This window comes from Lissotriton helveticus, chromosome 7 (assembly GCF_964261635.1).
Source record: "Lissotriton helveticus chromosome 7, aLisHel1.1, whole genome shotgun sequence".
NCBI lineage: Eukaryota > Metazoa > Chordata > Amphibia > Caudata > Salamandridae > Lissotriton > Lissotriton helveticus.
In genome coordinates, this window is record NC_136068.1 from 1,479,250,112 (window position 1) to 1,479,274,922 (window position 24,811).

At 47.9% G+C, this 24,811-nt stretch overlaps 1 protein-coding gene across 16 annotated transcripts in view; it reads left to right on the forward strand.

Annotated features, from left to right (window-relative positions):
- EPN1 (epsin 1) overlaps window positions 1-24,811 on the forward strand; it is a 533,434-nt gene that overhangs the window by 222,220 nt on the left and 286,403 nt on the right. The gene's annotated exons all lie outside the window — the stretch shown is intronic.

Sequence of the window (24,811 nt, forward strand, 5' to 3'; positions counted from 1 at the left end):
AAGTAAAACTCTTTTTTTAAAGTTCAGTTTCAGAGAAGCTAGATAACTGATACTACTGCTCCTTAAAGGAGGCATAGTCCACCAATATGCAGTAATGCTCTATCAGTGGCAGTTGCACCAATCTGTTTCTGGCTACTACTAACCGAATCCTGGATCAGAGAAGCGCAAAGCTCAACCATTCTTTTTTAAAAAAAAATCTTTCTATTCATTCTTTCTTCTAAGGCAGCAGTGTTCATTTTCTGTTTCCCAGCTGAATGTATATATTTAATTTTTGCACAACATACCAGTACTTTCTGTGGTAGGGATTAATGCCCAGGCTGACCACTCCTTCAGTCTGGATTGTTTTTCTTCCTATTTCCCATCATTCAGTAGACTTCACACCCTACACTAAGGTGTGCGAGGACACTCAAAGATAGGAAAAAAATTCTGTCTTCATGAGGACCATGAGAGATGGCTGGTTTCTGCAGATATTGGAGAGGCTTCTTTCTCCTGTCCCTAAAGAATCTCACAGAGGGAGATCTGAAAAGAGATTTAAAGCAGAACAGAGTCAATTTCTTGGTCAAAGTCAAGATTTAGTACATTGAGAATAATCACGGTAACCACTTGTCAAGGGCAATGTTGCCATTGAGACAACTGTAAGAGAGAATCTCACCTTTGTAACAACCTATTCACCCTTCCTAGATGTCTAACATTTGCCCAAATCAATGTATTCAGCATAAGTCTTGATGCACAAGTTAAAGCGAAGAGTGCCAAATATAGCAGACTGAGTAATCGGGAGTTTTCCTTTTGACTAGAACAGTTTCACCTGTTGTTGGCCTCCCTTCCTCCTCCTCTGCGAAGATCACCACTGCATCGTCCTAGAGTAGCTCATATTCCTGTCTGTCCTATCCCTGTGCCACATGTAGTACCTACAATCTCCTATGAGATCCTGACATGGATAGCAAGATCATTAAAACGAAGATCTTGTTCATTAGGTAGACCTCTTTCTGTGAGGTGAAGTCAAAACTCGGGTCTTGATTAGATTAGAACTTGTGAAGTCTTTCTATTGGAGTTTGTGAGATTCCACTGGAACCACTATAGTTCTAAGGAACCAGGTTCATTTTACAGTGACAAGTAAATGGTGCAGTAGAATGGGTAGGTATGTGGCGGTGGCGTGCCTCCTCTATGGTGTTCAGTGTTTATGCCCCTCCCCCTTTGAGTGCCTCCTTCTTAGAGATGATTGCACATTTGGTGAATTACCAGAGGGACCTCTGGTTTGGGGTTGGGGGAAATTAGAATGGGGTGAGAAAGGGAGCTGAAGGCATATTGAGGAGATCTTGGTGCCCCGGAAAGAGTCCCCTCCAAAGGCTTATTTTATCGAGGCCTTGGGAATGTATGATATTTGGCACATATTCCATGAGCAAGAGCAGGTCTTCACCTTCTATTCTGGGGCACACAATACACCTTTCCATCTCGATTGATTTGTGCTGCCCAAGACTGAAACACAGAAGGTCAAATTGGGACGGATTTTTGCTGGGGGTCTCTCAGATAATTCTCCGGCAGAGTTTGGCCTTAAACAGGAACATCAGCGACCGAAGATGAAATGAAGATTGAGCACGTGGTCCCTACGAAATAATGGTGATTCCAAAACTCGGGCGTTCGCCTGCATTTTGCTCCTCCTTTCGTCCCATCTCCTTCCTAAATCTTGAGGTTAAAATCATGGCAAAGGCCATGGCGAACTATCTTTCTAGGGTGAGTCCCCTCTCTGGTCAGGCAGGATCAATCTGGGTTCATGACTCCGTGAGCAACTAGGCACTGCATAACACTCGGGCCTTGGAGGATAGACTGGATGGACCTGCAGTGTTCCAGTTTGTTCCTGTTTGCGGATATTGAGAAGACGTTCAATTTGGTCGGGGGGGGTTAATACCTATTCACCCTTCTTAGATGTCTAATTTTGGTCGCAAATATATGGAATGTATACAACTACATCATACAGATTTGTCGGCCAGAGTTAGGGTGTCATGGGAAACATTAGACCCCTTTCCAATACAGAGGGGTACAAGGCACTAGTGTCTGTTGTCAGGAAACAGCAAATACCACGCACACCGAACAATGCAGTGCCTTTGCAACTCGGGTAGAACAACAATTGAGTCTGAACCACGCATTCCATTTTCAGCGCAAGTCGTTACAGTGACCTGCATTAGGTTAAGTGGGGTTGGACTTTTTTCCAGATATTTTTATTGATTATTCAGTACAATACATTTTATAACCATCATTATCACGACACATCGTCCCAAAAATATCCTCAATAGCTTTGTGGTAAACGGTACCCCAAGATTTGTATTCTGTTTGGTTACAAAGATGTGGTAGTGACAGGATCCTACTTCATATCATGCATTTATCTTAACAGATCCATAATGCTCGTGCTCATCGTTATAACAACCCCATACAACAGGTGTCCTGGTATGTATATTATGTGCATCAACCTCCCTTCATGAATCCCCCATATGGACATCGGATTCAGTCTCGTCCCCACACGGGGTCATAAGCATTAATCTCCCTGCTACCAGATCATCCTCTAATCGTTCATCCTGTCTTACGTATTTCATCCTGACCTCATCAGCCACTGCACATTCAGACATATCTCGCAGCCATTCTTTATATCCGGATGGTTGGGCGTTCATCCATTTAATGGCTATCTGCCTCTTTGCCAGCACTAAGCCTAACATTAAAAATTTGTGGCTAATTTTCTTTTTTGCGGGGGTTGGGCGTAGGCCCAATAAAACTTCACGAGGGGTGCCCTCAATCTCCCATTCAGTGGCTTCATTTAGATTCAGCAGTACACCTCTCCAGAAGGGCGCTATAACTGTACAATTTCAAACCATATGCAGAAAATTTGTCTCTGACACGCTACATCTCGGGCATCTGGTTGATCGCGAACGGTAGATAGCATGTAGTGTTTTTGGAGTGAGATACAACTCATGCATGAAGTTATACTGTAAGAGCTTAAAGCGTGCGTTTGAACTCGCTGCACGTGTCTCCATATGGACCCTGTGCCTGTTGTCCGATCATCTCCTAAATCCTCTTTCCATTTGTTGTGTGCTTTCGGGGTAATTTCTGGAGAATATTCTCGTAACGCTCTATGGATGTGCGCTATAAGTCTCCATCCCCCGGCGAGATCTAATAGCATGCCCAGTATGTATGAAGGAAGGGGCTCAGCTGGGAAAAATCTTGCGCACCGTGGATGGTATTTTGTTGTAGGCATTGTCCTACCTAGACCCAAAGCGAATGAGTCTAGTGCGTCGTCATGCGTGATGAACTGTCCCCCGAGATATAAATCACCAAAAACATCACAACCTCCCTCTTGCCATTTTAATAAGGGGCTCGACGAAGGAACCTCATGACTTCCTGCTCCCAAATGAGACCCACTTGCCTAATCAAAAATGGATATTTCTTTGGGATCCGTACGCCGCACATGAGGAGCTCCGGAAGAGTACATTTGCCACTGGGGGTCTCCCAGTAACCTCTTCTCCCAATTGTCCTCCTAGTCGAACCAATGGACCGTGTACTGAAGGTCGCCTGCAATGTAATACAACTCTAGGTTTGGGAAGTTCAATGCTGTCTCGGTCCCAGGTCTGCTTTAGCATGGTCAGTCCTATTCTCTACTGTTTTGCAGCCCATAATATATCTACTATTGTAATGTCCTGTTCCCTAAAGTAGCTCTGGGCAATATCATAGAGTGCCCTGCAGAATGTAGAGGCGTCAAGGCAGCACCGCCATTTTCACAAGTGTTGTTCGTCTTATCAATGTAATGGGGAGGTCTCCTGAACCAAGGCGTTCAGCCCGCGATCACCTTGCCAGTATTCATGTCCAAGAGTTGTTGTTCTCAGTAGCTGTCCTAATTCCTAGTTAACATACACCCTCTGGACTCCATGGCATTGCAAGCTCTGGAAGCGTTGCGTACTCCATCGTTGACAGACTTCCAAGCGGGAACAACTGAGACTTCTGGGCATTAACTGAGAGTCCATATGCCTCTGCAAACTCCAACAAGGCCGCCAAGAGTACCGTTATGGCCCCCGCCGGATCATCCACATACACCATGGCGTCGGCATATAACGAGATCTTGTGTATGGTGTCTCCTACCGGAATCCCCACAGGGCTCCAGTCTCTGCCGCAGCATCGCCGCCTGCGGTTCTGTCGCCGGCGCAAATAGCAGCGGCGACAGATGGCAGCCCTGTCTCGTGCCACGGTGCAGTGAAAAGGCTGCAGAAATGAAGCCACTTGTCTGGACTCTGGCTCTAGGATTGGTATGCAATAACTAGCCATAGAATGTACTTGGGCCCAAAACCCATTCTGTCTAAGACCTGCTAAATATTGCCACACGCAACAAAATCAAATGCCTTCTCTGTGTAAAGGAATGCTAGCAGATAGCGACCTTCTTGTATTCTAGGGGCGTGGAGGATGTGAAACAGTCTGCGTAAATTATGCATGGTACTCCTCTTACGGATAAACCCACACTGGTCTTGGTGCACAAAGGTGGGTAGATGAGGGAGAAGCTACAGGCCACACAGTATCTTAATATCCACATTTAACATGGAAAGCAGTCTAAAAGACATTGTTTCCTCCACTGCCTTGCCTAGTTTCGGCATCAGCGCCTCACGCATAGTGTCCGGGAGGCGTCCAAGTTGATGCGCTTCATGGTACACCTCAAGTAGTTTATCAACCACCAGATCAGCATACTTGTGGTGGAATTCTGCTGAGAGGCCATCAGCTCCTGGTATCTTTGCTGTTTTCTGATGTCTCAGCTGATAGAATCTCCTCTTTGATCATATGTGCATCAAGTGCCTCCCTCTCCTTTGTTCCGAGTGGGGAGAGTTCCATCCCGCTTGAAAGTTTGCCCCAGCTCCTTGTGGCGTCCTTTCTTTCTCCGCATATATTCTCTCATGGTGGGCTTGCAACACTTTGTTTGTAGCTACTTGTGAGGTGATCAATATATCTCCCGAATCTCGTACGGCCAATATGGGCTCCGTGATTACTGCTGCCTCGCCAGCCTTGCCATCATGGCTCCTGTGTTATCCCCCTCGGCATGAAGTCTGTCTATAAGCAGTGTATGTATATTTTTCCAGTCTGTGCCAGTCATCTAGCACTGCCCGGCAGGTGCACCTCTATTCGTACAGCCTCTGGAGCCGAGGCTGCAGTGTCTTTTCTATGTTTGAGAGCTTGTCCTCATTCTTTTCTAAGTCGCGCATCAGTTGTTGCTTTACCCCGTACATGGTGTGCAAGCACACCCTTCGAAGCACCACTTCCATGTCATCCAAGTTGTGGACCATACCGCCGGAACTACCGCAAATCGCCTGAAAATAATGATCAAGTGCCTCCCGGACAGTGGCAGCAAACGGCAGGCCTTTCAACGCTTCTGCCTGCAAACGCCTAAGCGGCACTGCAGGATGTATTCGTCCTCTTGCCAGTGATATTAACAGTGGGGCGGGACAGAAATGTATCTTGTCAGACAGGTTGGAGAGTCCCGAAGTAAGGAGATAGTAATTTACGCTGCTATATGTACTCACAGCAGGTGTATAACAAGAGAATACTCTAGAGCCTGGGCTTCTATCCCTCCACATATCTAATAGGAAAAAGTTCTGCATCAATATTTGTAGTTGGACAGTCATATGGGGCTTAATTTGGTCCTTTGGAGGTTCATGATCTAATGTCGCATCTAGCACACAATTGCAATCACCAGCAAACCCTTTCAGCTGTGATTAATGGGGCAGCCACCTAAGTAAAAAAGTGTGGGCAGTCAATATTAGGAGCATATAGATTCATAAAATAAACAGATCTCTTGTCCATCTAGAACTCCATACAGCACCACAGAGCGGCCCTCTGGGTCCACCGGTTGTCCCGTGTTGAAATGGCACCCAAATCATGACCTTCCCCTTGCAAAGCCTGAATATGATGTGACATATAGTAGTCCTCTCCAGCTTGTACGTAGACTGGGAACACAAGCCCCCCACACATGCGTCTCTTGTAAAAAGGCAACCGAATATAGTTTGAGGTATGCATGTACTCTGGCGTTTTTCTAGTTGGGCTAGTCCCCTGACATTCAACATCAGGAATTTAAATATCATTTCAGCCATCATAGAAATTAGTCTGGATCTCAACAGGCCATTCTTAATCCTTCAACATCCGCACACAAGAGCTGTCCTATGCCCTGGAAAAGTGGAACAGATACAGAACTCACACCATGGACAGTGCCGCAAACCCTTACCACCTTGTAACGAGAGGAACATAAACCAGCATATCCCACACCCAATGCGGTCAATCCAAAGGTCTAAATAAGAAACAACTAAAATGCAATGTTAGGAGAGCAGGGAAAAAAGCACCCGCATCACCGTCGCGGCCTACTGAGCCCTGGTCCCTACATCTTTAAGCTGTCCTCCCTGACCCATCTTGTGAAAGAGGAAAGGAACAGTCCTATATGACATTAACCACTATTGTAACCGCATTCACGCCCCCGGCATAACAAGCAACATACACATCTCGATTTACATCATGTGCAGAATTAGCCTACACCTTTTATAGCATGTGTCAAAGTTCGGTAGCTGGACTCCGAATGAAGGAACACAATAACATAAGTTTCCATCAGGGTCCCTATAAAGGACCCTGGTGGGACCTCCCATCAGACGTCATATCCCCTCAGTACTCACTGCGCACCAGATAGGAGAAAGTTATAGTGGACCCTCGTCCATGCTGTCCATGCGGTAGTCTGGGCCACTTTGTCTATCCATGTGGGATGTCTTTGTTGCTGACATGGTCTTTATATGCAGCAGTGTGCCATTGGCGCACACCACTGTGCAGACCAGCCCGGTCTGGAAACCAGCCCGTGTACGCCTCCCATGCTTTCTCTGCTGCTGTGACGACTTTAGTTTCACTACCAGGGTCAGTGTCGCAGTTCTCTCTGAACCCTGAGTAGAAGCCTCCAGTAAGTTGTATGCCCATTCAGAGGCCTATGATGCTGTGAACAAAGTGTACCTTTCCCTGGTAGGCCACCCAGAGCTTCGCTGGGAACCCAAAAACCTTCCGGCTCCGAACAGAGCCGTTCGAAAACGGGCACCAAGCCGAAAGCTTCGGGATCGAAGTCAGACAGGCTCTCCCCACCCCCTTCAATGCCGAAAACAACTTCGGATCCGAAATCCTCTGCATCCAAAACCGCGGCATCCAAAATACTGGCACTGAAACTTTGGAGGTGGTTCCTTTTGGCACTCCTTCTACCGCAGAGGGTCCAAGAATGCCTCCTCAGATACTAATACCACCACCACTTATAAAGGCAACAATCAACTCTCTGCCTCTAAGGGTTACTTCAGAGGGGGATATAGAGGCAACAGTGTCAAAGATAGATGTAGAGGCTCAAATGCACGCGCTTCCCCCTCCAATACTAAACAGTGACTTGCCTACACGTACCCCACCTGACCATTTGACACCTGTCGGGATGTGTCTTTCACATTTCCTACCCATCTGGCAGTCGATAACTACAGACAAATAGGTACTGAAAATGATCCATTCTGGTTATTACCTGGAGTTCACCAACAATCCTCTAAACATTCCTCCAAGGTCATACAAACTGTCACCAAATCACTTGCACCTCCTGAAACAAGAGGTTCAGTCTCTCCTTCTAAAAGGGGCTATAGAGCCTGTACCACTATAATACCACTGGTCGGGCGTATACTCCTTTTACTTTCTGATACCCAAAAAGGACGGTTCTCTCAGACCAATTTTGAACCTCCGAGAACTAAATCTTCACATAGTCAGACCATTTTCACATGGTAACACTTCAACAAGTGCTTCCACTTCTGCAACAGGGCAACTTTCTGTCTACTATAGACTTAAAGATGCCTATTTTCATAATCAAATACATCTCGCTCATCGCAAATTTCTCAGATTTGTGTTAGCGGGCCAACATTACCAGTACAAAGTACTCCCGTTCGGAGTCACCACTGCTCCCAGAGTCTTCACAAAGTGTCTGGCAGTAGTCGCAGCTCACCTGAGGAGACAACACATTCATGTCTACCCCCTACTTTGACGACTGGCTCATTAAAGCCACTACGTATCCAAAATGTCTTTCACACACTCACAGGACACTACAATTACTACACCAACTGAGGTTCACACTCAAAACTACCTAGGAGCCACTTTAGATACTCCATGGCCTCTGGCCTTTCTCACCGCAGCAAGAATTCGCAACATTCAGGCTCTAGTTCTCCAGTTTAAATCCAATCACTCGCTTCCGGCTTGAGTGTTTATGCAACTACTGGGTATGATGGCATCTTGCATCATGATCGTTCCCCATGCCAGGCTTCACATGCGTCCCCTACAGGAATGCTTAACGAGTCAGTGGAACCAATCGCAGGGTCTTTTAACCGATCTAGTGTTGGTAAGCGGACGCACTTTCTGCAGTGGTGCAACACACAAAATGTATCAAAAGGACGGCCCTTCATAGACCCATTTCCACAGATAATGCTAACAGCGGAAGCGTCCCTCAGTGGCACCATACAGTGCAAGGCCTGTGGAGTGAACTGCAAAAATCTCTCCACAAAAACAATCTATAGCTGCTAGCAGTCTTTCTAGCGCTCAAAGCATTTCAGACTCACCTGGTTGGCAAAGCTGTCCTAGTTCTTACCGACAACATGACAGCTATGTATTACATACAAAAACCAGGGGGGTGGGACACACTCTCTCCAACTGTCACACATAGCTCAAGACATTTGGAGGTGAGGCATTCACCACAAAATCTATCTCCTAGCGGTACACCTCCCAGGAGTGAACAATCAGATTGCCGATCTCCTCAGCAGACAAACAGCTAATACACGAATGGGAACTACACCCTCAGGTTCTCCTCCCATACTTTCAAAGTTGGGTAGTCCCTCAGGTAGATCTCTTTGCCACACACCAAAATGTAAAATGCCCAAACTTCGCTTCGAGGTACACACCCCCGCTCTCCAAAGGCAAAGCACTATAGATTAACTGGTCAGGGATATTTCCCTACGCTTTTCCCACTCGTACCATTAGTGGTTCGGAAACTCAGGCAAACATCGCTCACACTGATACCTAGTAGCTCCCACAGTGGCCCGTCAACCGTGGTTCATAACCCTGTTGGAGCTGTCTCTGGTTCCACATCAAATGCTGCACCTCACATCCAGTCTCCTCACCCAGAGCCATGCAGAAATCAGACACCCAGATCCAAAACAACTGATACCTCTCTATCTGGCTCCTGAAGTCATAGAGTTTGGTTATTTAAATCTCCCACCTGACCGTATGAACATCAGAGAGGCCAGAAGGCCTACTACAAGTGCCTGTTATGCAGCTAAATGGAAAAGTTTTGTTAAATATTGAAATAACAACATCATCAATCCTCTTGAAGCTTCAATACAAAACATCATTTGTTACCTGTTAAACTTGCAGCAGTCAGGATTGGTTTATGCTTTTCAGAGTGCCCGTAATCAAAGCTTTCATGGAAGGACTTAAGAGTCATACCCCCAAGACTTCCACCTGCCCCAGTGTGGAATTTTAACATAGTCCTCACAAGGTTAATGGGCTCATATTTTGAACCCATGCATAAATGTGAGCCAAAGTTTCTCTCTTGGAAAACTGCTTTCCTCATTGCAATCACTTCACTAAGGAGAGTTGGTGAACTACAGGCACTAACCATATAAGAACCTTTTTTTAGGTTCCGCCTAGCGTTACAGCGCATGCGCTGCTCGCTGGCGAGAGATATTGTGAGAGAGGGATTTCAAAAAGGGGCTTGAAGCCCTGCCTCTCATTTCCATTGGCTGGCGTCACCGTTTATGCTAAACGGTGGCCTGCCATTAGAAATGAGGTTTTTTTTGTTGCCACCCTTTCACCATTTGAGACGGCCCCTCCGAACTGGATCGCTTGCTTCACGGCTTTCATATCTTCACGAGGTGTTATATAAACAAGCCGTGATCCAGTCTGGATGGACCGCCCCAAAAGGAGGTAGGGCTGCAGGCAGGCACAACGAGCTCCACCCGTCACTTTACTCCCTCCCTCCCTCTCGCTCCGCCTGCTCTGTCTGAGCTCTCCCGGGCAACGTTGGCTCTCGGAGGCCGCGAGTGGTCTGCAACACCATTTCTTTAGGCGATGCAGTCTCAGGTGAGACAGGCTTCCACTCAGCTGTTGCATCTGAAGCTTGTTGGCTGTCCGTGAAATGAGCAATGGGGTGTATTTTACGGCATTCTGAGCTCTTTGTAGCGCTCCCAACATTTCTGAACCGTCTGCGGAGGTGAAAAAGGTACTTGTAAGATGTAATAAGTAGCCTTTGTTAAGTAGAGCCCTACAGAATTGCAGGACGGCTGGCAAACGCTGTAACATAAATTAATCTATAAAACTCATAAATAAATAAATATATTCTTAACGTGTGGAGGTGGGGACCGAGGACTGATCAGTGAAGGTTGTTCATTGTTGCTCCAGTTACACGCGTGTGTGTTTGTATGTGTAAAGCCTTTAATGGTGATTAATTAGTGAACATCGTGCGTGAAAAATTACACATTCAAGCCAAACGCACTCTCGGATTTAAGAAGCCGCATTTCATCAAAACCCAACAGCAGCATTGCCTTGCCCCTGCCTCACCCATTACTCAGTTTTTCACTAGGTAACTTGCTGCACTGGTGTTTTGCCTTTTCCCAGGTGCCTCGGCACCTTGCACTATTCAGTGCCTTGAAGCTGGTTACAGGATGCACTGGGAGCGCTGTCACGTCTACGGAGTCACAGAACACTCCCCTAGCACTCTTCCTGTCTGTCAACGACGTGTTCACTAAGATCGTTGCCTCTTCCATGGGGTAGTTACGTATCCCCCCTGCATCTCCTGTGTGGTGCGAGGTCACTTGCTTCAGTGGTGGTCACAACTACAGAGCGCACTTCTATTTCACACACGCCACGGCGCGTGCGCCCGCCCTACTCCCCTTGCTTCTCTCATTGTTAAGTGTCTGGCGCGACGTCACTTTCTACAGTGGGAGTGTTGTCTCTTTTCTGGGGTGGTCCCTAGTAGAGAGCACACTTCCATTGCACACACCCCCCCCCCACCCAAGCGCGCACGCCCACGCTGCCCCCCTCGCTTATTTCATCATTAAGTGTCTGGCACGAGGTCACTTGCTGCAGTGGGAGTGTTGTCTCTTTTCTGGGGATGCCCCAAGTACAGAGCACACTTCTATTGTATATACACCACGGTGCGCGCGCCCACGCTGCCCCCCCTTGCTTCTTTGATCATTAAGTGTCTGGCACGAGGCCACTTGTTGCTTTAGGAGGGTTCTCTCATCCTTAGGGTGATTGGAGTGTTGCGTCTTCCCTGGTTCACTGCGCCCTCTGCATTGCTGAGTCTGTGGCCAGGGTCACTGGTACCCTGGGAGTGTTCTTCTCTGAGGTAGCGCGTCGCGGTCTGGCTGCCACACGGCCCTTTTAACGTTGAAAGTGTTGCCTCTTTTGGGTGGCACTGTACCCTCTGCATTATGTCTCTTCCATGCGTTCATTTTTCCTCACCGTATGCTGCCTCTTCTTTGGGGCGACCCCGTACCCCTTTCTCTGCCTGGCACGTGGTCACTTACTGTTTTCAGGGTGTATCTGCTGCTTTGGCATTTCCACTGTGGGAGCCTCTCCTCCTGCTGACTCTGAAGGGCTGTGATTTGGGGAGGAGGGGCAGGCTATGGGGTCTTGTTTGCTGTTCGGATCTCACTTGTTCAGAGAAGATAAGCCTTCTTTACAGCCCTGTGTGTAAGGGCGCTGCAGGGCGCAGGAACTTTCACCAAAATAGGTGTTGGAGAGGAAGCCCTTCGGGGAGCAGGACTCGTCACGGGGTTGCAGCGGAGCAGCATACGGTCAATATACTGCCCCCCAGAACCAAGACTCCTCTCTGTGGGCTTCTCCAGCCCGTCTCCCCAAAGTGAAAGTAGAGGCAGGCTACACCCTGTTCTAGCCTCAACCCTCACCCCCCCACCTGTTGGTGGCCTAGTCACCCTTGAAGTCTGGCGCGTGAGGTGTTTTGCAAGACAAGAGGCGGGACTTGGCATGACCACACGCAAGCAAAATACCAACATAACGTGTTTCTTTCTGTATAAATCCCATTCTTAAGGAAACGTTAAATGAAGTGAAATGGGAAGCTCTCGGAAACGCCACATATATTCATAACGTAAGTTAAGAAATCTGTTGTATTAATTTGCACCGGTGGAAACAAACGCGGTCAGTCGGAGTTCCCTTCTGATCTGCCCACCCCTTCTTTCCCCAGAGCCGACTAAAAACAAACATTTGCAATGCATTAGGTCTTGCATTAATGCGAGTTTGAGCTATTGATATTGCAAATGACAATGCGTTTTATGTATGTTTTATAAACAAAAAGTAAAATATAAGGCAAATGCTTGTTTCCAACTGCACGGAGACAAAGTGGTACTTGGATTTCATTGTAGCCCCTGAAGCGCTAGAATTACAAGTATAAACAATTCTTCCTTCTCTGTGTAGATTAGGACAGGTGGTGCCAAGATGTTACCTCCATGAATAAGACCTTTATTGAAAATAGTGCAGTATTGCTGTAGTATCACCCACATGACATACTTAAAAAAGTAGATAATTTGGGTGCTGGATGAGCAATTTAAAAACCGCTTTCCTTGCCTTTGTAGTTGTAATGGTGTCTAAACCTCTGACCCCAACATCAACAGACCTATTTCTGTGGGATTTATTTTTACCCTAACTGGTGAAGGAAGAGCATAGTTATCAGGTGAATATAACATCTCTGCCTCCGTTTCCTTAGTCCCGAATCTTATTGATCCGGTTCTGAGTCACTCTTTCACCTTCCGTGAGTCTTACCCCCTAATTTCAAATATGGAGTTCCCGGAATTTAGTTAATGAAGCCATTGCGTTTTTTTTTAATTAAACTAGTCTGTGGGATTTCAAGCTCTAATGAAGGGCTAGTAGTCACATCTGTGACTTTACATGATAAAATGTAGAACGAGCAGCTGATCCATAAAATAATCTGTCCACCAGCAAGTGGCACAGGGGTCAGGTGAGGACAAACCAGGTGAATAGGGTAGTAGTTTAAAATACTTTACAGAGTGAATTGCTTAAAAGTTGTTAAATGTATAGCACAGTCTTTGAAATTATTGTGATATCTTCCAAAACAAGGGTACTTGCTGAGATTTCCTTTTTAAGTAAATGCTTGGCCTCTGAATTCAAACCATGCAAAATCTATTCTGAGTAGATGTAAGGACTTGTGTTTTTCAGTGGGTTTACCCCCAGACTTTTTGCTTTTTGGCCTCCTGTTTTTGACCCTGTCTTTGTTGGTTTTAGAACTCTGGGCACTTTACCACTTCTGTTCCGTGCTGAAGTGCATATGCTCCCCAGGTAAATTATGTTATGGATTGGTGTTTCCATGATTTCCATGTTTGATTTACTAGTAAGTCCTTCATACCATCCACTGAGAGTGCAAGGGCCTATATATCAAATGATACTAGTGGGCCTGCAGCAGTGACTGTGCCACCCACAGAAGATGCCCTTTTAAGGTATCTCAGTCCTGCCACTGCAGTGTCTGGGCACAGTTGTTACTGCCATGTCGACTTGGCAAGTGCACCTACTGTGTGGTGGCCAAATTTCAAAAAGATCTAAAAAAGTGGTCGTATGAAAAGACTTGTATATATGCCAGCTCAGAATACACCCCCCCAGATCGGACTAATTACAATTCCGACTCTTCTGATTACTCTAATTCCTGTGGATCTAGCACAGGTAGCAGGGGAAACAAACCACGCGGGAGGGGTCGAGGGAGAAGAGCCCATAATATTCCTCAGTGGTTCCCATACCAGCAACAAGGGAATGGAGTTTTCTATCCAAACCCTTACAATCAACCACCTTAATTCACCTTTTGCTCCACTACCCCACATTTCCAACAAAATGTTTCCGCAGCCTTTTTTAGAGTTTGGCCGGAGGGGCAGGGGCAGGATGAGAGGAGCAAATCTAATACAAAGAGGAGGGAATCAAGTACACTGGGGCCCGACGGACTCCGTGGGCGACAACACACGGAGCAAAACCCAGGACCAGAGGGCGGGACCCAGCAATGTAAATCCTTGATCACTAACCTATCTAAAATTACTCTGAGTACTGATGAAACTTCAGTTTTGGAAAAAGGATTAGGCTTTATACCAACGCCACGTCTCGATCGCTTTAAACTGCAGTGCGAATTAAGTGATTTCTTTAGAAAACTAAGGTTGAAAATCTTCTTTGAACATCAAAACACATCAGAGAGCCAGGCTACCAACAGCGATACTAATTTCAGGAAGACGTCTTCCTTTACACCACCATCTCATGTAGTACTTGCTGACATTATTGCCTTTGAGCAAGCAGTATCGCTCGTGGTTGAGTCTCTGTCGGAACCAGTACCTTTTAAAAATCTTACAGCTGGTGAATACAAAGCCATACAGTTATTACAACAAAACAGAGAAATCGTCATCAAGAGTGCCGATAAAGGGGGTGGAATCGTTATCCAGGATGCCACCGCTTATGACCAGGAGTGTAGACGCCTTTTGGGCGACACAACAAACTACTCCACTCTCCATCAGGACCCTTCACCCTTTCTGAAAGATGAAATAACGGAACTGGTTATGACAGCAGAGTGGGACGGTTACATAGACAAACATGAAGCAGACTTTCTAACCAATTCTGAGGGTAAAATCCTGTACTTTTATACTCTACCGAAAACCCATAAAAACCGCCTTCCCCCCAGGAAGACCGATAGTTTCCGGTATTGGCTACTTATTGGAACCACTTTCCAAGTACTGCGATTTTTTTTTCTTTAAACCTCTTGTACAAGCCACCAGTACATATATAAAATATACTAAAAGTCTGCTATCATTGCTTCTAAATGTCCAATTAACAGAAGAGCAATGCTTTCTAGTATCACTCGAAAGCTTATATACCTGCATTCCGCAGGACGCAACCCTTAAAGTATTGGCAGATGTCCTAGAACAGAGTACCTGGGACTATACAACTTCCCGTACTTTTGTAATTGAGTGTGCTACATTAGCCCTCAAACGTAATTTTTTTCAATACGAAAATACCATCTACTTAAAGAAGACGGGTACTTCGATGGGCAGCACATTTGCCCCCAGTATTGCGGGTCTGTATGTGCACAACTTCGAGCGGACACATATTCTGTCGGAAACGAATCCCTACACTCTCAATGTTATCCTGTGGCAGAGGTACATTGATGATGTGCTTGTAATCTGGAAGGGCTCGGAAGAGAGCCTATTGGCATTTTTTGATTGGGTGAATACCTGTGATCCTCAAATTCACCCACCAATACCATCCTACCTCTATTGTCTTTCTTGACATTGTAATAACCAGGGAGGACAACCATTTGACTACCAAAACTTATTACAAACCTACCAATAAAAATAATCTCCTCCACTTTTCAAGCTTTCACCCACGTCCCTTACGGGAGAATCTACCCTTTGGCCAGTATCTACGCATCCGTAGAAACTGTAGTAACCTGACTGATTTTAACTCACAGGCTGAGGATCTTACAACTAAACTCCTCACCAGAGGTTACCCGAGAAACATTCTGAAAAAAAGCCGCAAAGGGGCCAAAAATCAAAACAGAGAAGCCCTCTTAGAGGATTACAGTAAGGATGGTGAAGCAGAAACACCATTGACATGTGTCACCATTTACAGCAATATATCTAATGCTGTGAGTCGGTGTATAAACAAACACTGGCGAATTTTAACCAGTAATGGGAGAAACTGGCAAAAGCCGCTTTTTTCCTACAAACGTGAAAGGAGTCTTCAAGATGCTCTCATTCACACCCGGCCCAGAGAGACCCCTGCAATCCAGGAGAACAATGTACTTACAACTTGGGGTCTTCCTTCTGTCAATGGTGACTACCCGTGTGGAGGATGTAGTGTCTGCCATCTTACTACTGCCACCAAGACATTAAACCTAGAGGAGGGCAAAGGTTGGAACCTTAGAGGACACACAAATTGCAATTCAAGCAATGTTATTTACCTCGTCAGTTGTCCCTGCAACTTAAGATATGTAGGGATGACGACGAGGAAAATAAAAATGCGCATCGGGGAGCACCGCAGTAATGTGAGATGTCGTAAGAACACCACAAAACTAACTGCCCACTTTTTGGAATTTGGCCACTGTCTTAATGATGTCAGATGGACAGTGATTGAGCAACTGAGCCAGAGCAGTGAGAAGAACATCTTTGAGAAGGAACAAAGATGGATATACCGTCTGTCCACACACACCCTGGGACTCAATGATGCGATTCCCTGGGGCACAGTAATGCAACGGTAGAATTTTCCCTTCATTTCCCTATACACTTCGACCCTGATGCTAAAGTGTTTGGGGGTATCTCATCCTCTAACGATTTGTTTGGGGGTCTGGGGGTATCTCAACCTCTAATGATTTGTTTGGACTAGTGAGGTTGGATGACATGAGTGGCTCTGCCGTTAGTCTCTATCTACATTAAATGACATTTCTTAGAGTCATTGTATACTACTACAATTTGTTAAGAACCAAGACGGCACGGTGCTGACATACATTATCACCTGGTTCTATTTAGAAACGACAGATAATATGACCTTAATACATTTATGGTAACAACAACTAAACCATTATTCTCCCTAATATCCTTTTGCATTCGTTTTTTTGCGATAATATGGCACCCAATGGGGTTCCTAAATATTCATCCAAGAAGTGCAATCTAACCCTCCGGTATGGTAGAATTATGGTCCTTGCCCATGTAGTTTTGTGTACATGTGTAATTTGGGTCTGATAATAGCCTGTCCATTATACTTAAAAGAGAGAGGCCGCTTACGTATACAAAATAGTACGGCCCCTTTAACATCACCGAAGGGAGCAATAGTCACGTGATCGCGGTTACGTCGGTCACGTTTTAACATAACCGACCCCTTTTCCTCGGCCTCTTGGTATTCAGGCCGTGACTGCGGTCCAGTTAGGTGCATTTGAGGGGAGTCGCCGGGACGCAAGTAAGTTTTAATACGAGATCGCGAATTACATTAACTTCGCAGCGTGTGTCACTTGCTCGTTCCCGGCAGGCTTGTTATTGCACGACTCAGATTTCGCCCGAGTAACTGCTCGGAGCAGATGTTTGTTTTTCGCCTGCCTGACCCAGCCTCTCATTTCCATTCAGATGCTCCTGGTGTGAAGATAACCCCCCGCCACGAGCCTAAGAGGCTTTTCTTATCGTTCGCACGAGTGAGTGTTTTTTTCTTAAAATTCTTCCTAACGTGTATGGAGGTGTATTTTATGCATTTATTTATTTGAAACGGGCACCTATTCAATCATTTATTTTGACACTCCCTTTTGCCTAAAATTCATAATTGAGAACTGACGCCATAGGAGTTTAATACCGTGCAGAATATTGTATGGCTATCAACACTGCTAAGTTGAAATGGTGTATTTTACGAATATTTTGGAAATGTATCAGTCATATTGGTTGACTGTACTCGACCACTAAACAAGTGAGTTTGGAGTTTAGTTTTCCTATTGTAAATGCTTCACAAGACGCAAACGTTTTACACGGGGCATGAGTGGGTTTATAAATTATGTGCACTTATATAGCAAACTATTTTGTAGCCAATATAGACTCTAATTGGTGAATGTTTTACAGCCTTTTTTTGTTTTGTGTATTGTAGATTCTGCATCATTCACCAAGTGCAGGGAACACATGAAGAAGTCCCTGTGCATCAATTACATACAAGTTTGTAATTGTTAATATTTTCCCGCCTTTTTTGTTAGTGACGCCTTAGCGTGCGTCACCGATAAGGTGAGGTCTGTCCTGGTCCTGATGAATGCTGAGCTGAATTTTGGCTCAAGATAGCAGAAACATGTCGACCTATTTTTGCATATTTATTTGTATAGGACATTTTGGTTCAAACTAATTTCCTTCATGTCCGTCTTTCTTCACTGTTTTTAACAGTCAGAGCTACCCCTTCATTAAAAGGGTGTGGGGAGTAGCCCGTACTCCTTTTAAATCACTTTCTTATCACTGTTGGATATTCTTTTCCAAATAAGAACCCAATGAAGACAACTGGCAACAGACTTTCAGTTGGTGCCTGAGGGTTCTTTTTTCTACACTATGCATGTATAACCCACTCCAGTATTGTCCTTTTGGGTCTGTCACTCGGGCCTAGCTGGTAGTAATCTCTTCGATTCATGATTTCACTACCTTTTACCTGTTCCTTTTTAGGTCTCGCCTTTTCCATTCCGAAGGAATGGGAAATGGCGAGAATTCAAGTGCTCGAAATTCTCATGAAACCACCGCTTTTTTCGTGCGGTTTTCATCGAGTTCACGTGGCCACAGGCACGCGCTTTTGGGACAAACTTTCCCCCTCCCCAGCCAGCTTTGCCAGCAGCATTTGCCTCATCAAAGGCTTCCGCTGCCCCGCCCTCACTTATTCACGGCCGCAGGCCGTGACTTCAAAGGGTGCATCTTGCTTAACAGGCCGGGCTGCACGCATGTCTCGCGCTTTAGAGGACCAACAATATAAAACCGAGGAGTGCACACCAACGTAAAAAGTAAAACAGTGGCTTTATCTGAAGAATTTAGAGTCACTGATCAGTATTAAACACTCATGTACACAAAATAGATGAATAATCAGTTGCCTACTATAGACAAACATCGCAGGAAAAAAAAACTCGCTACTGACACGGAGCCGAGGAGTGCTATTTAGAGAGCTGCCTCCTGAATACAAGTATCGTGCTTATCAAGAGGAAGGGCTAGAGAAAAGGGGAACAAAAGAAAACAAGCACTGGCGTTGCCAATAGGTCTCGCATTAGGAAAGTTTGTCATTTACAATACCAATAGGTTAAACTTTCCTAATGCGAGACCTATTGGCAACGCCAGTGCTTGTTTTGTATTTTGACCGTTCTAGTCACTCTTCTGTTGATTTGCATAATTATCTCTAGGGGTATAAGAGTGTCTTTTTGACCCTTCCTCTCTGGTTGATTTATTTAAGTGCACCGGGGGAGAGGTGTGGCGCCGCGGCCAGGGCGACTGACGCTGGAATCTGGGGATCAGGGTTCGATCCCCGGCTCCGGCGGCAGGTTAGCCCAGCACCATGTGACTCTGGGCAATAGCTCGCTTAATCTTCCCGACGGCCCCCAGCGCCTAGAGACCCTTACGGGTGATTGTGCGCTTTACAAATGTGGACTTTACTTTACCTACTGGCCAGGCCCTAACCTTTTCTTCTCTTACATGTAAGACGACCTTCAGGTAGGCCCAAGTTACCCCTAAGGGCAGGGTGCGTGACGTGTCCTGATAGTGAAATACAGTGAAGTTCGTTTTTCACTGTCGAAAGGCAACCTGTCCCATAGGAGTTAACTTATAACACTTTATGAGAATATATTCCCACTGGGACAAGATGGAGAAATGGAGTTCAGTATGCTTGAACTCAGAATGTAGAAATGCATCTTTTAGTAAATATGATTTTTATGTTCTGTAGTTGAAAATACCACTTTTAGAAAGTAGGTATTTTCTTGCTTCGTGCCTCTGCTGGGTTGTGGATTGACTGTCTGACTTTGGAGTGACATCGGCTTGGGATGTGCATTCTCTTTCAGACAACCTCTGGGGGGGGCGAGGTGGGTCCCGCCTTTCCTGGATGAGTCTGGCTGAGCTGAATCGACCTAGGCTGCTTTAGAGCAGTGGTCGAAGTGGGGGAAAAAAAGTAGGGGAACTGTGGGTGGAGAATCAGGGGGCGGGAATAACCGAAGATTGGATCAGTGGGCGGAGTCAGGGGTGTGGCTAGAAGTAGCAGAACATACCAATTTTTTGTACGTTTAGCATTTCACTGACCAGTTACAGCTTATAACGTTATTTAATTCAAACAATGGATAAACATCTGTATTTGAGGTTTAATTAAGGAAAAAGCAAAGACTCATAGGGAATACAGGTTTACGTAATGCTTGCAAAATATAAGCAGGAACAACATGTTACCTTAATGCCTTTACTCTCATTGTTCAGAAATCCATGAGTATTTTTTGTTTCAAACATTGAGGTCATGAATACAGGGCTCCTCCTGTACACATGTATTAAGGAGGGCTCAGAAAAGAAAGGGACTCTTCAAGAGAATCTAGACTCAAGGAAACCCACAAAGGCTCCTTCATATTCCTGTCAGCCAGCCAGCTGCTCAATCATAATATAGCAAAAAGAACAACTGGTGGATAGAATGCAGAATAATGTCATAAATTTACCCCAGTACAGAGATCTGGGCCTAAATCCATAGTTTTTTGCTCACCATGCCATTCCAATTTGGACCCAGCCATATGCAAATCAGTCTTGATGCTGCGCCCAATGGGAACAGTCCAGGCCGAACTGCCAGGCCAGGTCCTCCCTTGACTGGAAACAAGCATCCTAGGACCCGTTTTGGGCTTTCAGCCCTCATCAGCCAGGATAACTTGATTCTAGTGGCATGGAGAGCACAGGACCCGCGTCTGGGCATACCCGTCCCACTCTGGGTGAGAAAAGCAAAAAGAACAACTGATGGGCAGAATGTAGAACAATGTCATACATTCACCCCAGTACAGAGATCTGGGCCTAAATCCATTGTTTTTTTGCTCACCATGCCATTCCAGATTCCTCTTCTGCCCCGTCCCTTCTCCTGCCACGTCCCTTCTCCTGCCACGTCCCTTCTCCTGCCACGTCCCCTCTCCTGCCCCGTCATCTCTCTTGCCCTGTCACCACTCCTGCCCAGTCACCTCTCCTGCCCGGTCACCTCTCCTGCCCGGTCACCTCTCCTGCCCGGTCACCTCTCCTGCCCGGTCACCTCTCCTGCCCGGTCACCTCTCCTGCCCGGTCACCTCTCCTGCCCGGTCACCTCTCCTGCCCGGTCACCTCTCCTTTTCTGTTGCCTCTCCTGGCCCGTCACTGCTCCTGGCCCCTCACTCCTTGCTCCTTCCCCTGCCGCATCACTTTTCCTGCCCCATCACCGCTCCTGCCCGTTCAGCACTCCTGCCCGATCACCGCTCCGCCCCATCACTTCTCCTGTCTCATCACTTTGCCTGCCCCGTTCACTGCTCCTCTCCGTTCACTGCCCCTATCCATTCACTGCCCCTATCCATTCACTGCCCCTATCCATTCACTGCCCCTATCCATTCACTGCCCCTATCCATTCACTGCTCCTCCCCGGTTACGGCTCCTGCTCATGACTAATCACTGCTCCTGCCCCGTCACTTCTCCTGCCCCGTAACCTCTCCTCTCGCCTCTCCTGTCCAGCCACTGCTCTTGCCCAGTCACCGCTCCTGCCCAGTCAATTCTCCTGCCCCTTTACTTCTCCTGCCCCTTTACTTCTCCTGCCCCTTTACTTCTCCTGCCCCTTTACTTCTCCTGCCCCTTTACTTCTCCTGCCCCTTTACTTCTCCTGTCCCTTTACTTCTCCTGCCCAGCCACTTCTCCTGCCCAGCCACTTCTCCTGCCCCGTCACTTCTCCTGCCCCGTCACTTCTCCTGCCCCGTCACTTCTCCTGCCCCGTCACTTCTCCTGCCCCGTCACTTCTCCTGCCCCGTCACTTCTCCTGCCCCGTCACTTCTCCTGCCCCGTCACTTCTCCTGCCCCGTCACTTCTCCTGCCCCGTCACTTCTCCTGCCCCGTCACTTCTCCTGCCCCGTCACTTCTCCTGCCCCTTTACTTCTCCTGCCCCTTTACTTCTCCTGCCCAGTCACTTCTCCTGCCCAGCCACTTCTCCTGCCCAGCCACTTCTCCTGCCCCGTCACTTCTCCTGCCCCGTCACTTCTCCTGCCCCGTCACTTCTCCTGCCCCGTCACTTCTCCTGCCCCGTCACTTCTCCTGCCCCGTCACTTCTCCTGCCCTGTCGCCTCTCCTGCCCTGTCGCCTCTCCTGCCCAGTCACCACTCCTGCCCGGTCACCACTCCTGCCCGGTCACCACTCCTGCCCGGTCACCACTCCTGCCCGGTCACCACTCCTGCCGGTCACCTCTCCTGCCCGGTCACCTCTCCTGCCCGGTCACCTCTCCTGCCCGGTCACCTCTCCTGCCCGGTCACCTCTCCTTTTCTGTTGCCTCTCCGGGCCCGTCACTGCTCCTGGCCCCTCACTCCTTGCTCCTGCCCCTGCCGCATCACTTTTCCTGCCCCATCACTGCTCCTGCCCGTTCAGCACTCCTGCCCGATCACCGCTCCGCCCCATCACCGCTCCGCCCCATCACTTCTCCTGTCTCATCACTTTGCCTGCCCCGTTCACTGCTCCTCTCCGTTCACTGCTCCTCTCCGTTCACTGCCCCTATCCATTCACTGCTCCTATCCATTCACTGCTCCTGCCCGGTTACGGCTCCTGCTCATGACTAATCACTGCTCCTGCCCCGTCACTGCTCCTGCCCCGTCACTTCTCCTGCCCCGTCACTTCTCCTGCCCCGTCACTTCTCCTGCCCCGTCACTTCTCCTGCCCCGTCACTTCTCCTGCCCCGTCACTTCTCCTGCCCCGTCACTTCTCCTGCCCCGTCACTTCTCCTGCCCCGTCACTTCTCCTGCCCCGTCACTTCTCCTGCCCCGTCACTGCTCCTGCCCCGTCACTGCTCCTGCCCCGTCACTGCTCCTGCCCCGTCAATTCTCCTGCCCCTTTACTTCTCCTGCCCCTTTACTTCTCCTGCCCCTTTACTTCTCCTGCCCAGTCACTTCTCCTGCCCAGTCACTTCTCCTGCCCAGTCACTTCTCCTGCCCAGTCACTTCTCCTGCCCAGTCACTTCTCCTGCCCAGTCACTTCTCCTGCCCAGTCACTTCTCCTGCCCAGTCACTTCTCCTGCCCAGCCACTTCTCCTGCCCAGCCACTTCTCCTGCCCCGTCACTTCTCCTGCCCCGTCACTTCTCCTGCCCCGTCACTTCTCCTGCCCCGTCACTTCTCCTGCCCCGTCACTTCTCCTGCCCCGTCACTTCTCCTGCCCCGTCACTTCTCCTGCCCCGTCACTTCTCCTGCCCCGTCACTTCTCCTGCCCCGTCACTTCTCCTGCCCCGTCACTTCTCCTGCCCCGTCACTTCTCCTGCCCCGTCACTTCTCCTGCCCCGTCACTTCTCCTGCCCCGTCACTTCTCCTGCCCCGTCACTTCTCCTGCCCCGTCACTTCTCCTGCCCCGTCACTGCTCCTGCCCCGTCACTGCTCCTGCCCCGTCACTGCTCCTGCCCCGTCACTGCTCCTGCCCCGTCACTGCTCCTGCCCCGTCACTGCTCCTGCCCCGTCACTGCTCCTGCCCCGTCACTGCTCCTGCCCCGTCACTGCTCCTGCCCCGTCACTGCTCCTGCCCCGTCACTGCTCCTGCCCCGTCACTGCTCCTGCCCCGTCACTGCTCCTGCCCCGTCACTTCTCCTGCCTTGTCACTTCTCCTGCCTTGTCACTTCTCCTGCCCGTTACTTCTCCTGCCCTGTCACTTCTCCTGCCGTGTCACCTCTTAGCCCCATCACCTCTCCTTTCCTGTCGCCTCTTCTGTCCGTCACTGCTCCTGCCCAGTTCACTCTGTGTAGAACATTGACAAATTACACAAGGGGGCAAGTTCCCCACAGTACTCTGTTTGGGGGAAGCTCCTCTGTTATGCCCTCCTCTTTCTTGAGCTCGCCCATGTGCTTCTCCCCATTACTTCCCCACAAGCGGCCTCCGTGTTGCTTTCCACCAATCCTTGAATTGCTTTTTCTCCTTCCTTTCCACTCTTGCTTTTGTGTCCCCTTCAGCTCTCTCCATCTGTTGCTCCTGCGTCCCTACTGTCTTGCTGCAGTGACCCCCACCCTCCCGTTCACTTACAAAAAAAACCACACCTTTGCACATTGATTTTTTTTAGTTACCTGGTACAACTTGGATCAGTAATAAAAAGGTTTTTAAAGCAACACGTAATTTTGTAGGGGCTCACATGTATGGTGCGTGCGCCTATAAATATACACAGATGGCCATATCGAAGGCTTTCGTAATATTTTTTTTTTTTACTTTAGCCACCCTGCATTGAATCACTGATGCTGTGAAGCGTTGCTGAAAACCATTGCCATTTATAATGGCTCACACAGGCGAGACCTACCGGCTTTGTCTGGCACATGATATGCAAAAAGGCAGGCAGCGGGCCGGCGCATTGTCATTCCAAAGGGGAAAATCAGCCTCAATCGGAATGACAATGGGCCTGCCCACAGTATGTGAGAGCTCAGGGAGGGGCTGCTGCAGCCTCTGGAGCTCAACAGAGAAGTGCGAGCTGCCCCTGAGCCACCACACAAGCTGAATGAAAAAGTTATTGGTTTAATAAAGTACAACTATTCTTGCAGTCCCTATGCTTCTTTGAAAGAAAGAAGTAGGGGAACGGACTGAAATATTTTTTTTAAGTAGGGGCACGCCGTGCCCTTCCGTCCCCGCCCACTTCTACCACTGCTTTAGAGTAGTGGGAAGAGTTTCCCTAACACCTGAAAAGGCCTGGTCTGCCTTGGAGAATGCGGTCTCCAACTCCTGCCAGGAAGCTGGACCAGAGAGGACAAAACTGGTTTGGCATGAGCACAGACACACTCTGCCCAAAAGAACAAAAAAAAATGAGTATAAGTGTTGGGGCCCAGAACCTGTCAGAAAGAAGAGCTGTAAAAGCTGCCAGGAGGAACTGCTGCTTTACTACGTGCTCTGCTGTGTTGGCCTACTGCTTCCATCTTGGGCAGGAAAAGGACTGGATTGTACTTTAATCATCCTGCTTCTAGAGTTTTCTCCAAGGGCTTGAAGTAGAGCTTGCCTCCTGTGGAAGTCTCGGGGAGATAAAAGACTTCAGAGAACTCACTTGGATCAAGGCACCTGCC